At 36.6% G+C, this 14,072-nt stretch overlaps 1 protein-coding gene across 11 annotated transcripts in view; it reads left to right on the top strand.

Annotated features, from left to right (window-relative positions):
* Positions 1-870: 870 nt before the first annotated feature.
* The window catches only part of mef2d (myocyte enhancer factor 2d), a 63,141-nt gene continuing 49,939 nt past the window's right edge, over positions 871-14,072 (top strand). For 5 of the 11 annotated variants that reach the window (XM_053681883.1, XM_053681877.1, XM_053681888.1 and 2 more), the window contains exon 1: positions 871-1,113. The gene's annotated coding sequence lies outside the window, so the exon portion shown is untranslated. Of the gene's footprint in view, positions 1,114-7,532; positions 7,591-14,072 lie in introns of all 11 variants that reach the window. The other 6 variants (XM_017472675.3, XM_053681872.1, XM_053681891.1 and 3 more) reach the window with 3 other exon arrangements.

Genomic DNA, 14,072 nt, shown 5'->3' with positions numbered 1-14,072 from the left:
GTGACGTCTTTGCTCTGGCTGTGACGTAGATAAAATATGGCGCAAATTAAATCGCATAACTTGTCCTGTAGGCTGCTTTATAACCTTTAACCTACTTCTACTCGTGTCTTTAAACAACAATAGCTTTTTAAAAAAGTTGTCAGGCTGGTTAGAACCGCATAAATAACTGTCTGTTAAACTCTCGTATTGTGATTTTTTTTTCGACCGCATCACCACCCTTTAAATGCTCTGTAAATACCGTATCCTGCCACGGAAATAGGGCAGTGCTTACGTCATTAGTTCTCGTCATTTGTGTACTAAGCATATTGCACACACATAGAACAAGTATTCTACATTCCCCTCTCTTTCTACATTTTATATATATATAAATATATATAATATATATATATATAATATATATATAATATTCATCGTAGTTTTATATCAAAGAACGTTATCTTGTTAACTTCTTTAATAATAATACAATAATAATAATAATAATAATAATAATAATAATAATGCTTTCGCTAAGTTATTTGAAACCTACTGTATCTGATGCCAATGCATTTTATTTCGTGAATGGTCAGATTAAAAAAAAAAAATTTAAAAAAAAAAAAAAAACAGAAATAATATGTCACGTTTTTTTATGGAATAACAGTACTCTGTAAACAGAAGCATTAAAATGTTGGAATGTTTTGGTTTGGCCTTCCTTTAAAAACATAGATGAATACAGTCAGCTAATGCTCGAGTTTGATTTCTGAAGTCCTTCCTATTTCACCTTAACCCTCGCCTGCCGATTTTGCTTCTGCATGTAAGAGCCTCGTTTCCCGTGTTCTCATTGGCTAAGCGCTGTTAAAGCCCGCCTCCTATTGGCCACCAACATGTCCATCATAAAGCAATGCCAGTCATGGTAGATAGGACACCTTGTACACTGTATCATTTGGCTGAGCAAGCTAGCTAAACAATTACTTGGGAACCCGAAGGAGGAAAAGAAACTTTATAAATTGACGCAGACTTTGATGTTTGCTCTTTTTCAATGAGCATTTTTATATTCGTTGTAGATGTTACGAGGGTATCCAGCTCGTAGGAAATCTCGTCATTACCGTACAGATGTGGATACAGTAGCTACTCTGGGTAAGTGACTCCAGCTAGCCTGTCAGTTGTAGCTAGCTAGGTGTATAGCTAACTTTAGGTTAGCTCGCTTCCTTCTCTCGCTCTGTTTACGTTTCGAAAAATGTGATTTGTTTGTCCTTGGATAGTTGATGTTTAACACAGTGAGAGCATACGTTAGCAGCGAGTGCGTGTGCTCTCACTGCAGATCATTTTCTGTACTGTCGGAATGAAAATCCGTCCAAAATGGAGGACTAGCTGTGGCTAACGCAGTTCGCTCAAGCCTGAGTCGGCATCACTTTGCTTTCTTTTATATTGTGAATGATTACGCTTAAATGATCCGCCGATTCCTCCAGGTTTCGGTAGATTAATAATTGCAAATAAATTGACTCTACACTCCGTGTTGGACAGCTGAAGCTAAGCCGTGTTTTTCTTTTCTTTTCATTTCTTGTGCGCAACAGTGGCGACAGTCCAATGTCAGATTTGCTCTTGCCTCTCTACAGAGCTGTCAGAGCTGAACTGGAGATTTCCCCATAGCTTTATTGAACCCATTCACTTATTTCTCACCCTAACCACCTTTTATGTTCGTATATGCATTCAGTAGCTACAGATACAAGCGGAAACCCTTGTGTTTTAACCGAATGGTTGCTTGAAAGATTGTGCATTTCTCCCTGAAGAACCATCTGATATGTGTTCAGCTTTATCACAACACCTTTTTACAAAAAATCCACTGAAAGTTGCCCACGCAGTGCCGAGACACATACTTCTCTTTCGTGTTACGCAACATCTGTGTGTGTGTGTGTGTGTGTGTGTGTGTGTGTGTGTGTGTGTTTCTAGTGCTTAAAAGCTCAAGCTGGGTGCAGCTCTTAACCAAGGCTTATTTCATACATTATATCTGTAATAATTGTTCATGTATGTATGTGAGACTGTGCATTTATTGTGATCCTCCCTCCTACCTCATGAAAAGTCGGACTTGGTCGAGGTGCTAATATTGACATAACCTTAACCCACATGTTTTGTGTTGTGGTTTGTAAAGAGCCACTGTTTGGATTAAATGGCTCCAATTTTCCAGCTCTGGCCACTGAAACCAAAGCACTGTGTTGTGCGGGTTGTGCTCGTCGTGATTCCCAGCAGGATGCCACATGGAGAGGACACACTCCATCAGTCACTGGCACCCACCTGAGCTGCTGAAGCGAGCGAGCTAGAGATCAGACTCATACTCAGCGTGTTCGTCTGCAATGCTGCATAATGTTGTGCAATGTTTACTTGTTCCAAAAGTTCAACGATTATGACATGGCATTATAGTGTGCGGTGCTGTTGTGGAAGTGTAATGTCGCTGGACTGATCATAACATCAGTAAGATGGCACATTGAAAGGTGTATAATTTTGCAGGAATTAGTTTGTACGTCACAGACACTAAGCTGGTCCACGAATGGTGGTATTATGTATGAAACGGTTTTTGCAGATGTCTCCTAAAAGCACATGTTAAATGAAATAACATTTATACAAGAGAATTTTCGAATTTCCTTGTATGCATCATGGACCCACTTGAGTCGGCAGTGCCAAATAAGACAGTAATATTATGAGCTAGCCAGTTTAGTGTAATATTTTCACTGGCCATTAAGCATATTGGAAATTGGCAGGGGCTTTCTATGCGTGATCAGATGACTACCTGCTCGCCAACATCATACCATTTATACAAAGTTAAAACCTCTGGTAATTATGTGAAGATCTGAACACACAGAAAATGTGCTGTATGTTCTGTTAGAAAAACATCCAGGGCAAATTAACATTTATAAGTTTTACCAAATAAACTGCAAACACATTATTAATACTTTTCAGCACTTAATTTAAAAAATATATATTTTAAATGCAGAAATTAAAGCCTCGACCTATAAAAGTTGTTAATGTTTCTCTGAAACATAAATCAAATATGCTAGACAGAAAAAAATATCCATACTACCTGAAGCTTACCTTGAAGAATGTTTCTGTTCATGCGACCCTGTTTTCTGCTCAAACATGGATCATGCTGATTGATAATGTACACAGTAAATTTCTTCAATCACAGGTCTATCGTTAGAGGATCTTCCTTGTGTAATCTGGCTTGAATAAACATCATATCTCACTCTCTGTTCTACAGTTCAGCCAAAATTGTATTGAGATAATTTAATGCAAGTAATTGACAAGTAATAATCTTTAAAGACTGTTGTAATGGCACAGTCTAAAACCAGTTTTCATTTTGATTTCATTATGTAGACTAATCATGTAACGTCACATGCAACTAGTTTAACGCTGTCAATAAGGCATACAGAATATTTAATGCTTTTTGTAACTGAGTAATCCACATAACTCTTAATATTTGATGCATAAATTGTTTTGGTGTCATTAGAAGGCTTACAGTTTCAGCTTTCTAATCACAAAATCGTGTTTTTCCCCCTGGTCTTTGTGAGTGATTTCTAAGACCAGATGACAGTTATTATAAATAAGGAAAAATGATCATGCTGTGAGTCCTCTCACTTGATAGAAGTGATAATACGATCAAAATTCCTGCATTAAGAGCGCCCCCTCTGTAGGCACATTAAAGGTGCATTAGATAAGATCAGTCCTTTTTTTTCTCCAGGGTTAGGTCTCTAACAGTTAAGTAGGTGGTTTTGACATTTGAATGTTTTTTTTTTTTTTTTCTGCTCCCTGAGCACCGCACCCCCAAAACATGTTCATGAAGCTGCGTCATTGTGGCATGTACAAGTAAGAAATAAAAACAAGATTACTGCATCTTTAATACATAGGGATACACTCATAAATACTCAGAGGTTGCACAAACTAACTCGCTCTCACTCAAATGTGCACACACTGAAGTGAATGATTCCAATCCACTAATGTGTATTCATTTTCACCAAAACCATGTAATATATATTGAGCCTAAATGGTTTATATGAGGCAATAGTCTAATAATCGTTAGAACAAGTGCTGGAACACTTCCTGTGTTCCACTTTCTAAAAACTGTACAAATTCTGGAGGCATTATGCCAGAGTGCATGATTTACCAAAACATCAGTGATTTACAAAGAATGGTAAACAGCTGGTGTTCGAGCTGTTTCACTTAGCAGCAGTGCTTTAATCACATAATTTCTTATCCTGACTGGGATTTATACTGGCGTTTTGGCTCGCAGATCTTGCTGCTGGCGTGCTTCCACTTTTGCTCTTTTACACTTGTGTTACGTTTTAGTAAAGAATTGTTGGCCATGCTTTTTCCACATCATATACAAAGTTATCACATTAAGAGCTCATTGACCTGTAGACACGCGTGACTCCCTGTTCACTTTTACTGATTTGCTTATGCACGTCAGATGCTTATTTCTTCCAGTGTGTGCTTTCAAACATTTTGCTTGAAATGGATACAATCGATGAGAGCATTATATGATGCAGCCAATATTATTGGATTTATTTGAAATCTAAAACAGAAAGACAGCACCACTGCAGGACTTTGCCATAGGGCATTAACCAGTCCAATTAACTAGTCAGGTTAATCCAGTAACTGTCCAGTACACATGTGGATATCCAACAAAGTACCTGGCAGGATTGTTTTAATTGTATTTTTTTTTTTTAAAGGTATAATAAATTAACAGTAAGTCTGCCTGCAGTCTACATGTGTGGGCATTTACATGTGTTAATGAGTTGTTAATTTTTTAAATCATGAGCTAGAACTGGAGTTGTTGTTGTTGTTGTTGTTGTTGTTAATGCCCAAATGAATTTGTATACTGAAATGCCCATCCCTAACTTGACTCTGAATAGTTATTGCATTTGACTAAAGCACAATGCCACCACACAGAAAGAACTGAGTTTTGTATTATTATGCACTGACTGGTCATTTTATTAGGAACATTGGGTACATGCTTGGTCCTTCATGTCAAGTGTTCAGTTTTGAGCCTCATATTCGTGTTCTTTGCTGACAGGAGTATAACCTGATGTAAACCTCTGCTTTTGTAGCCTTTCCACTTCAAGGTTCGATGTGTTGAGAGTTCTGAGATGCTTGTCTGCTCACATGTGTGTAAAGAGTAATTAATTTGTAAGTACTCTTTATAATAATTTAAGTACAGCTCACTGGTGTTTTTTTTTTTTTTTTTTTTTTGCATCATTCTAAGTAGACTCTAGAGACTGGTATGCATGAAAATATCAGAAGATCAGCAGTTTCTGAATTACCTAAACCAGCCCATCTGGTACCAACAACCATGCCATGGTCAAAGTCGCAGAGCTTTATCCCTATTCTGATGCTTGATGTGAATATAACTGAAACTGTTGACCAGTATCTGCATGATTTCATGCACTGTGCTGCTGCCACCTGATTGATGTACAGGTGTTCCTAATAAAGTGGACAGTGAGTGTATCTTGTAATACTATAATATTGAGTTTGACAGAAATCAGAATAATTTTAATTATGTCATGTAATTGTCCTTATATTTAGTTTTTAGAGAAAAGGTATATTCTAAACATCATTGCTAAGTTATTGTTTCTATAGTAACAGCTCATTCACAGGGACTTGAATGGTGGACACTACACATCAATTTTACTGTGCTAAAAGAACTTAAAGGACTTTTTTCACCCTGACATTTGAATTAAAATATCATATAATTTTCTATCCACATGCAGTGGAAGAAATAAGTATTGGACGTGTCAACATTTTTTTCAGTAAATATATTTCCTATGAGGCTTTTCAGATGAAATTTTCACCAGACATCAGTATTAACTCAAGAAACCTGCAAATATAAAGAATTCACAACATTAAAGTCCATAAATGTGTAATAAAGTGGAATGACACAGGAAAAAAGTATTGAATACGCTAACTGAAATATATTTAATACTTAGTGGAAAAGCCTTTGTTTGTAATGACAGCTTCAAGACACTTCCTGTATAAAGAAATTAATGGGCCGCAGTATTCAAGTGTGATTTTGTCCCATTCTTCTAAACATATTGTCTTTAAATCTTGTTCAATTGGATTCAAGTCAGGTGATTGACTGGGCCTTTCTGATGCCTTAATTTTATTTCTCTGAAACCAATTGAGAGTTTCCTTTGTTGTATGCTTTGGATCATTGTCCTGCTGGAAGGTCCACCCACATCTCATCTTCATCAGCCTGGTGGACGGCAGCAGATTCTTCTCAAGAATCTCCCAGTAAAGGGCTCCATTCATCGTTCCATCAATTATATGAAGTCTGCCAATACCATGTGATGAAAAACAGCCCCACACCATGATGCTTCCACCTCCAGTCTTCACTGTAGGCTTGTCCAAATGAGTTGTAGCAAACTTTAAACAAGTTTGACGTGCCTTTTCTTTAGTGCATTGCCTATTGTTTTCTCTGTGACTATGGTACCTGCTGCATCCAAGTGTTTCTGGAGCTCTTTCCGAGTGGTCCTTGGCTCTTGGGCTACTCTTCTGACTATTCTTCTGATTCCCTGGTCAGAGATCTTGTGAGGAGCTCCTGTGCGTGGCCGGTTGATGACGGAGTGATGTTGCTTCCATTTGTGGATAATGGCCTCAATGATGCTTACTGGAAGATTCAGAAGTTTTGAAATACGTCTGTATCCCATCATCAATATGTTTTGCAACAATAAGGTTCCAAAGGTCTTGGGAGAGCTCTTTGCTTTTACCCATCATGAGATGTTTCTTGTGTGACACCTTGGTAACAAAAAGCCTTTTTATAGACCATCAATTTACTAACCCAGCTGATATTAATTTGCACAGATAGAGGGTATAATTACTTATGGATTTCAGCTGGTTCCTTTCCTTACCTTGCCTTGGACAACTGCTTTTTCTTTGCATGTTCAATACTTTTTTCCTGTGTCATTCCACTTTATTACACATAACTTTATTTATGGACTTTAATGTTGTGCATTCTTTATATTTCTAGATTTCTTGACTTAATACTGATGTCTGGTGAAATCATTTGAATAACCTCATTGGAAATATATTTACTGAAGAAAATGTTGAAGCATCCAATACTTATTTCCCCCACTGTATATTATAATATATAATACTACTATATAATTTTTTTTTTCTAAAATGGACAATGTTAGCAATTTCTGCCATTTTGTTCCAAAAAGCAGCTAAGGTGCTAGCTGAAGAATGAAGTGACCGCTAGCTAGGTTTACTTATAAACAACAAATTTCAGAAATGTATGCAAATAATTAGAACTTTTAATTATTACTTCTTGTAATACTTACAGTTCATTAACATTTTTTATTTACAAATTACACCACTACAGCGTTTCGAACTTGCACCAATATGCTTAAGTTGCAGATGTCAGTCATGTTTCAGTGATTGGCAGTTGGTTGCAAGGTTCTGCCCCTGTGAGTGTTCTACCAATTATTATAAGGAGAGGTAGTGTGTCCAGGCGGGACGAGCAAAGCGCACGCTGTCCAATAAATGTTGAGATGTTTTTTTCTATGCAGAACCCACCCGCCGAAACTCCCAGAGATGCACACCTTCCGGACAGGACTCAAAATGACGGTAAAACCTGTTGTCCAATGAGCATTAATCATTTGTCCCATTACAATGCAATATCCCATAGACACCTAGACTTCTCTGAGCATCTACTAGTGCTGTGTCAGGAGGTTTCAAAGGAGATTTTCACACAGACTGTGCTGTCTGTTGAAAACAGTTTTAGTTAAATGAACAAACAGAATGATTATTGCTGTGAGATATTTAATTATTTGATTCTCTAAAATATTGAATTCCACCAAGATTGATGAACAATATACACTTTGTTAAATGTTTCTGTAATGCATTTTAATACAATTTGTGGAGGAAGCCGGGCTTTCTGTGTTAGTCTTAAGCAATGGTCTGTGCTAGACATGTTACCACAGTTCACAGTTCATCTAGCCTTTGTATAATTTAGATTGCCCCCCTGCAGACTGAAGTCAACCATAAGCTCACTAGCTTATCACACCTTTTTTTTTTAATCTTTTAATTGAACATTGCAAGGTGATCCTTTTTATCATCAGCAAGATGAAGGTATACTGGTTCACCTTTAACAGTGTATTTACGATTGGTCTGAGATTTACTGGCTCATTGCCATCTGCTGAAGAGAAGCTCAGTGTATCCATTTATCCCTGATTTACCTGGTTCTTTCTACTTCAGACTGCCCTCAATGCCGGTACAGGCTGAGCTGCTGGTGGATTGTAGCTGCTGCTCCTCAGCAAGAGCAGAATCCTCCTTACTCTTTCTTTCCTCTGGCAAGTTCTTAATTGAGTCATCATGAGCTGATCCTGCAGTTAAACATCAATTAAGCTAATGAGCAGAGTGCAGTGTTGTGACTAGGTACACTTCCTTGTCTGAGAGGACGATGGTTATGAAGGTACCAGAACATAGCTTGAGATTTTTTTGTATGAAAGGAGAGGACAGTGGTGACGTTTCTGTAGTACGCTCAGAGCTGTAGAAATTAGATGTTGACATGCTTGTCTACATTTCACTTGTGTGATACTTTTCCAGCACCACCCTGCGTTCACACTAGCAAGCATGGACTAGCAAGTCGTCCATTGCTTATAATGTAGTTTTCCTGTGTTCAATCAGAGGTTGCTTGTAACTTGTAATCCCCAACCTCTAATTAGGAAAAGCCAAAGAAAAGGCCTCCTCAAATTCCTACTCATCCGCTCATAGACTTATCAGGTATGAGTTCCTGCCCAGTTTATCAAGTGACATCAAATTAACATAGCTCTGCACAGCATAAAACAGGATTAAACAGAGCACCATTTTTTACCTTTATGCTTTATGTATTCAAGTATTTGCTCAATTTAGATCAATCAACATACAGACATATTTGCTTATTAATTCTATAGCGTTGATTATACAGATCGCTAACTGAGGAGGAAAATATGCATCACTCATCACAGTTAGCTGTCTGTCCGTGTTTTTCCCCCATTTTGTACGTTGAATGCTCAGGTTGAAAAAGACATCATTCTGACTGGAAAAAGACAGGATGATTTTTTTTTCTAATCTTCGAGTGTCCAGTTTTGGTGAGCTTGTGCCCATGATAGCATCAGATTCCTGTTCTGGGTGGACAGTAGTGGAACCTGATGTGGTCTTTTGCTGTTGATGTGGTCTTCCGCTGTTCTGCTCAAGGTTCAGTGTTTTGTGCATGCTGAGATGCTTTTCTGCTCACCACAGTTGTGAAAAGGGATTATATGAGTTACTGTGCAGGCTTGGGGAGTAACGGAATACATGTAACGGCGTTACATAATCAGGATACAAAAAACTGGTAACTGTAATCCGTTACAGTAACATCTTAAAAAAAAAAAAAAAAAGGAATCAGATTACAGGTACTTTTTGTAAAAAATGTGAATACTATCAGGATAAAAATAAAATTTAATTTAAAACCAAAGAAATGAATCTTTTGACATAACACAATATAGACAGCTGCTTGATTATAGTTCTGGTTCTCTCTTGCCAGTCGTGACTCAGTGATCATCCTCCTGGTCATGCGCAAATAAATTTTGCACAAAGTTAATTTGGTAGAAATGAACACACATTGTTCTCTGAAATGCTTTTTTTAGGGTGACCATACGTCCTCTTTTTCCCGGACATGTCCTCTTATTCAGACCTTAAAAAAGCGCCCGGCCAGGATTTATAAATTTGAGAAAACGTCAGGAATTCTGCTTTAGTTTCATTATGATGTGCTTATCGTCTCATACTGCATCATTTGTGCGCATGTTTGTATTGCTTTAACCCCTCTCTGTAATTCCCGCCTTCTCGTACCCCAATTGGTCGATTATAAAAGGCTTTCAGCAACTATTGGCCAAATTCCAGCCTCTTAACCATTAGCCTACTCTCAGCGAGGACACAAAGGTGAAGCGCTGTTGTGTGCGGCGTCAGACAGTTGCTTGACAAAATCAGCAAATGAAAGATGACAGTCAAAACAGTGCCCATGGCCATATAAGGTCATTTTTAATTTCATGTTATCACATGAAATTGTCTTACGTGGTCATTCAAATGTGTAAATGATGGCAGAAGGTACACTCGTGGCATCGATTGTTATATTTTATTCCATGGACATTCAACAGAATGTAGGAAAAAATGTAAAACGTGGGCAGCGTGAAACCAATTTAATTTATAAATATTTATGTGATGTAATAGTGTGTCTTTTTCAGTGTATTAAAGTCTGCATTCATAGTAACGTTGTTTTGTAGGCTACTAACACCCCCTTCAACACCCCCCCCCCCCCACCAAAAAAAAGAAAAGAAAAAGAAAAAGTGTGCCCTTCTTGGAAAACCAGAGTATGGTCACCCTAGCTTTTGTGATGTAATGTATCACATTACATATATACATATAACCCACATAGGGGATAGTGATCTTTTATTTATTTATTTTTTTTTATTTAAAACAAATCCAAACATTTAACATGTTTTTAAGCTCTAAAATAAGCTCTGCATAAGTATTTTATAAATAAATGTATTTTAATACATTTTACATAAGCATCTTCGATTATATTGTTTTTCTTTTGACTTTATTTCCATATGTGGCCTTGAAGTAATCCAAAATAATCAGATTACATTACTTTCATAATGTGATACTTGGATTACGTTATTGATTACATTTTTTATGAAGTAGTTTGTAACAAAATACATTTTTAAAGTAACCTTCCCAACCCTGGTTACTATATCCTTCTTGGCAGCTTGAGCCAATCTGGCTATTTTCCTCTGACCTCTCTTTTCAACAAGGCGTTTCCACCCACAGAACTGTCCCTCATGCAGTGTTTTTTTTTGTCGTTGTTGTTTTTCATACCATTCGGTGTAATCTCTAGAGACTGTTGTGTGTGAAAATTCTGGGAGATCAGGAGTTTATGAAATACTCAAACTAGCCCTTCTGGTACCAACATCCATGCCACAATCAAAGTCACACTTTTAGTTCATTCTGATGTTTGATGTGAACATTAACAGAAGCTCCTGACCTGTACAGGCAAGATTTTTTGCATTGTGCTGCTGCCACATGATTAGCTGATTAGATACCTGTATGAATGTACCTTATAAAGTGGACGGTGACTGTATATAGAACATGATAAGTTGGTAAGAAAACCTGTTTGGGGAAACTGGCGTCTGGTCCGGAATGCTTGTTTGTTTTTGGATGTGCCTCCTGTCAGTCATTTTTTGGACAGTTTACTTTATCTATATATTTATATAGGCCACCTAAGATCCTGGGGGCGGAGCTTTGTGAACATGGACGAGAATAGAGAGTGAGCTGAAGGAGTAAAAAAAAAAAAACTAATTCAGATGTCGACTCCCTTCCTAACTGTTAGATCCTGAAAAAAAAATCTTATCTAATGCACTTTTAATTTACAATTTCTGTTTTCAATAGTTTTCATGAGCCACTATACAGGAACATAGGACTTTACTTATATATATATATATATATATATATATAACTACATGTGTGTGTGTGTGTGTGTGTGTGTGTGTGTGTATGTATGTATGTATGTATGTATGTGTATATATATATATATATATATATATATATATATATATATATATATATATATATATATATATATATATATATATATATAGAGAGAGAGAGAGAGAGAGAGAGAGAGAGAGAGAGAGTAATGTCAGGAGTGGGCAGGCCCAACTGACTTGACTGTAGCCTCAAATATCTTTGGCTAACTAATTTTTCCAGAAATCAGTTCTGATTGGATGCTTACCACTGTGGCGTACGGTAGAACGTTCACTGTATCAGCTCACAGCAGACACATATTTTGTATAGAAATGATAACCGGTTGCACCACAGCAATTATTTACTTGCACAAATGCTCCCAAATATATTTTACAGTGGCACAGATTAAATTTCGGGAGCATATGCGACCAAAATGGTCGCAGTTTCAAGCCTTGGAAAGTTTTTTGTTTGTTGTTTTTTTTTTGTTTTTTTTTTTGTTTGTTTTTGTTTTGTTTATAAAGCTGATATCGTATCATAAATTAAATAACAGCAGCACATATGCCATATAAATTTTTGACGTTTGTGGTGTTTTTAGATAAATTTTGAGATAAAGTGCAGTAAGGTCATGAGGGTCTCTTTTCCACATGTACCTACATGTAGCTTTTAGCAAGAAGTGGCATCAACTTGTGTAAAATATTGATTTAACTAAAGTGCAGGAAATATTAATTTATTTGTGAATGTAACAATCAATTAGTCTTCTTTCAATTTCCGTCGTAAAAGTTAGAAGTTGATCATTGTCTAATTCACCAGAAATATTTGTACCACAAGGGTACAATGTGCAAATCATACATAAACCAAGTGATGATGACAAACAGAACCTGGCATCAGTATAAATACTCTGCTTAAGATTTGATGTATCTCTAAGCATCATCCGCTCCTCTCCTAAAGTGAAACACCACCACGCACTCAGCTCTTTGACTTTATACAATTTATACAGCTTAATATTATGAAACAATTTATCACAAAGCTTTATCATATGTTATAACACAATGAACTTGCACAAAGCTCTATATGATTAATGTGTAGTTCTCTATGAATAGATTATTAGATGAACGTGTTATTTTAGGAACCTGCTGAAACACCAAATACATCATTAAATTGCCTTGCAGCAAGTTAGCACTTGGTGATTGAGTACTTCATTACTGAGCACGGTAATAACGTTATGCAGTGCAGACATATGGTTGACATTTTTCTTCATACCTCTAGACTTGTATATGTACTTTTACACTTGGTAATTAAATGTAAATGTATTTTAATTAATAACAATATTTCTTTGAAAACTTTTCTGGGTAAAGTGGTGAGTATTGAAACATTCTTTACAAATGATGTCTATGGTGTTTATGTACATTTTTTAAACTAGGGTTTCGATTCTTGTTATTACTTTTTTCGAGTCTTTTATTGAGCTGAAATGTTCTCTTCTTTTAAGAGAGTAAACCTGTAGTTTGTGGATCATGCAGTACAATGTCAAATTTACAAGATTTTATTATTTTTTAAAATTGTCCTTAATTACAGTGCTATTTACCATGTTACCCCTCCCTACATGTCTCTAATGTACATGTCAAAGATTAAGTTTGATTTATTTATTCATTTGTCTTGCATTAACTTATGTTAAAAATCCCTTTTAGATGCATTTGTACATGCAGCATAGCAAAGATAGTTATGCTAAAATGTGGTCCAGTGCAGTCTTTGTTGCGCTTTAATATCCCTTGGCTTAGTATTACTTTTGATATTTAACTGTGAGTCGGTAGTAATTCTGAGACATTTGTATTTATTGCGTTAGTCCATGAGGGTGCCATTTCTATGTTGTTTGTCTTTTCCTGTAATCTTTGACTGTTTCCTTAGGTTTGCTTATATTTGACAGAAACGAGTTTGACATTAATTGTAAACCGAGTCAATTTCCTGTTAGGATCTCCAGCACCCTTCAGAGCACTGTCGTCAGCACACGTAATGAGGGAATGGATGTTATGGTGGCTGACAGGATTATTTGAATAAGGGTTATAAGCAACAGTGATAACACACAGCCGAGTGCTGGCTTGAGGTAGATTGGCTTAGGTTTTTGTTTGTAATACTGGCGTCTCTCAGTAAGATCCACTGAACTCTTTAAACTTCTTTAAATTCATCAATGGATCCAGACTTGCATTCCTCAAACTTGTAACTACATACTTTTTCTAATAGTAGTTACTGAATAATAAGGCATAAGTTTAAGAGGCCGTGTAGCCTCTGACATCCATACCTACAGTAATAGTGCTTTTCATAGTAGATCTCAATTAACTGCTTTAATTTCTGATGAAAAACTGGCAAAGCTTACACACGCATAGCAGTATGTATTCTTTTTTTATTTTATTAAACAAGGTTGCTGTTGCATTGTCACTTATTTCCCCCGTATGCAAATTGGCTGTAACATTTCCCGTCTATTTTTCATTGTTGACCTGGTGAACTTGAATATGGTCAGTATTCTGAGGCACAAAGGAATGACAGTGATGTCAGTATTCACAGTAAACATGAAC

The sequence above is a fragment of the Ictalurus punctatus genome, chromosome 1 (assembly GCF_001660625.3).
Source record: "Ictalurus punctatus breed USDA103 chromosome 1, Coco_2.0, whole genome shotgun sequence".
Taxonomy (NCBI): domain Eukaryota; kingdom Metazoa; phylum Chordata; class Actinopteri; order Siluriformes; family Ictaluridae; genus Ictalurus; species Ictalurus punctatus.
This window is presented reverse-complemented; position numbering and strand designations above follow the sequence as displayed.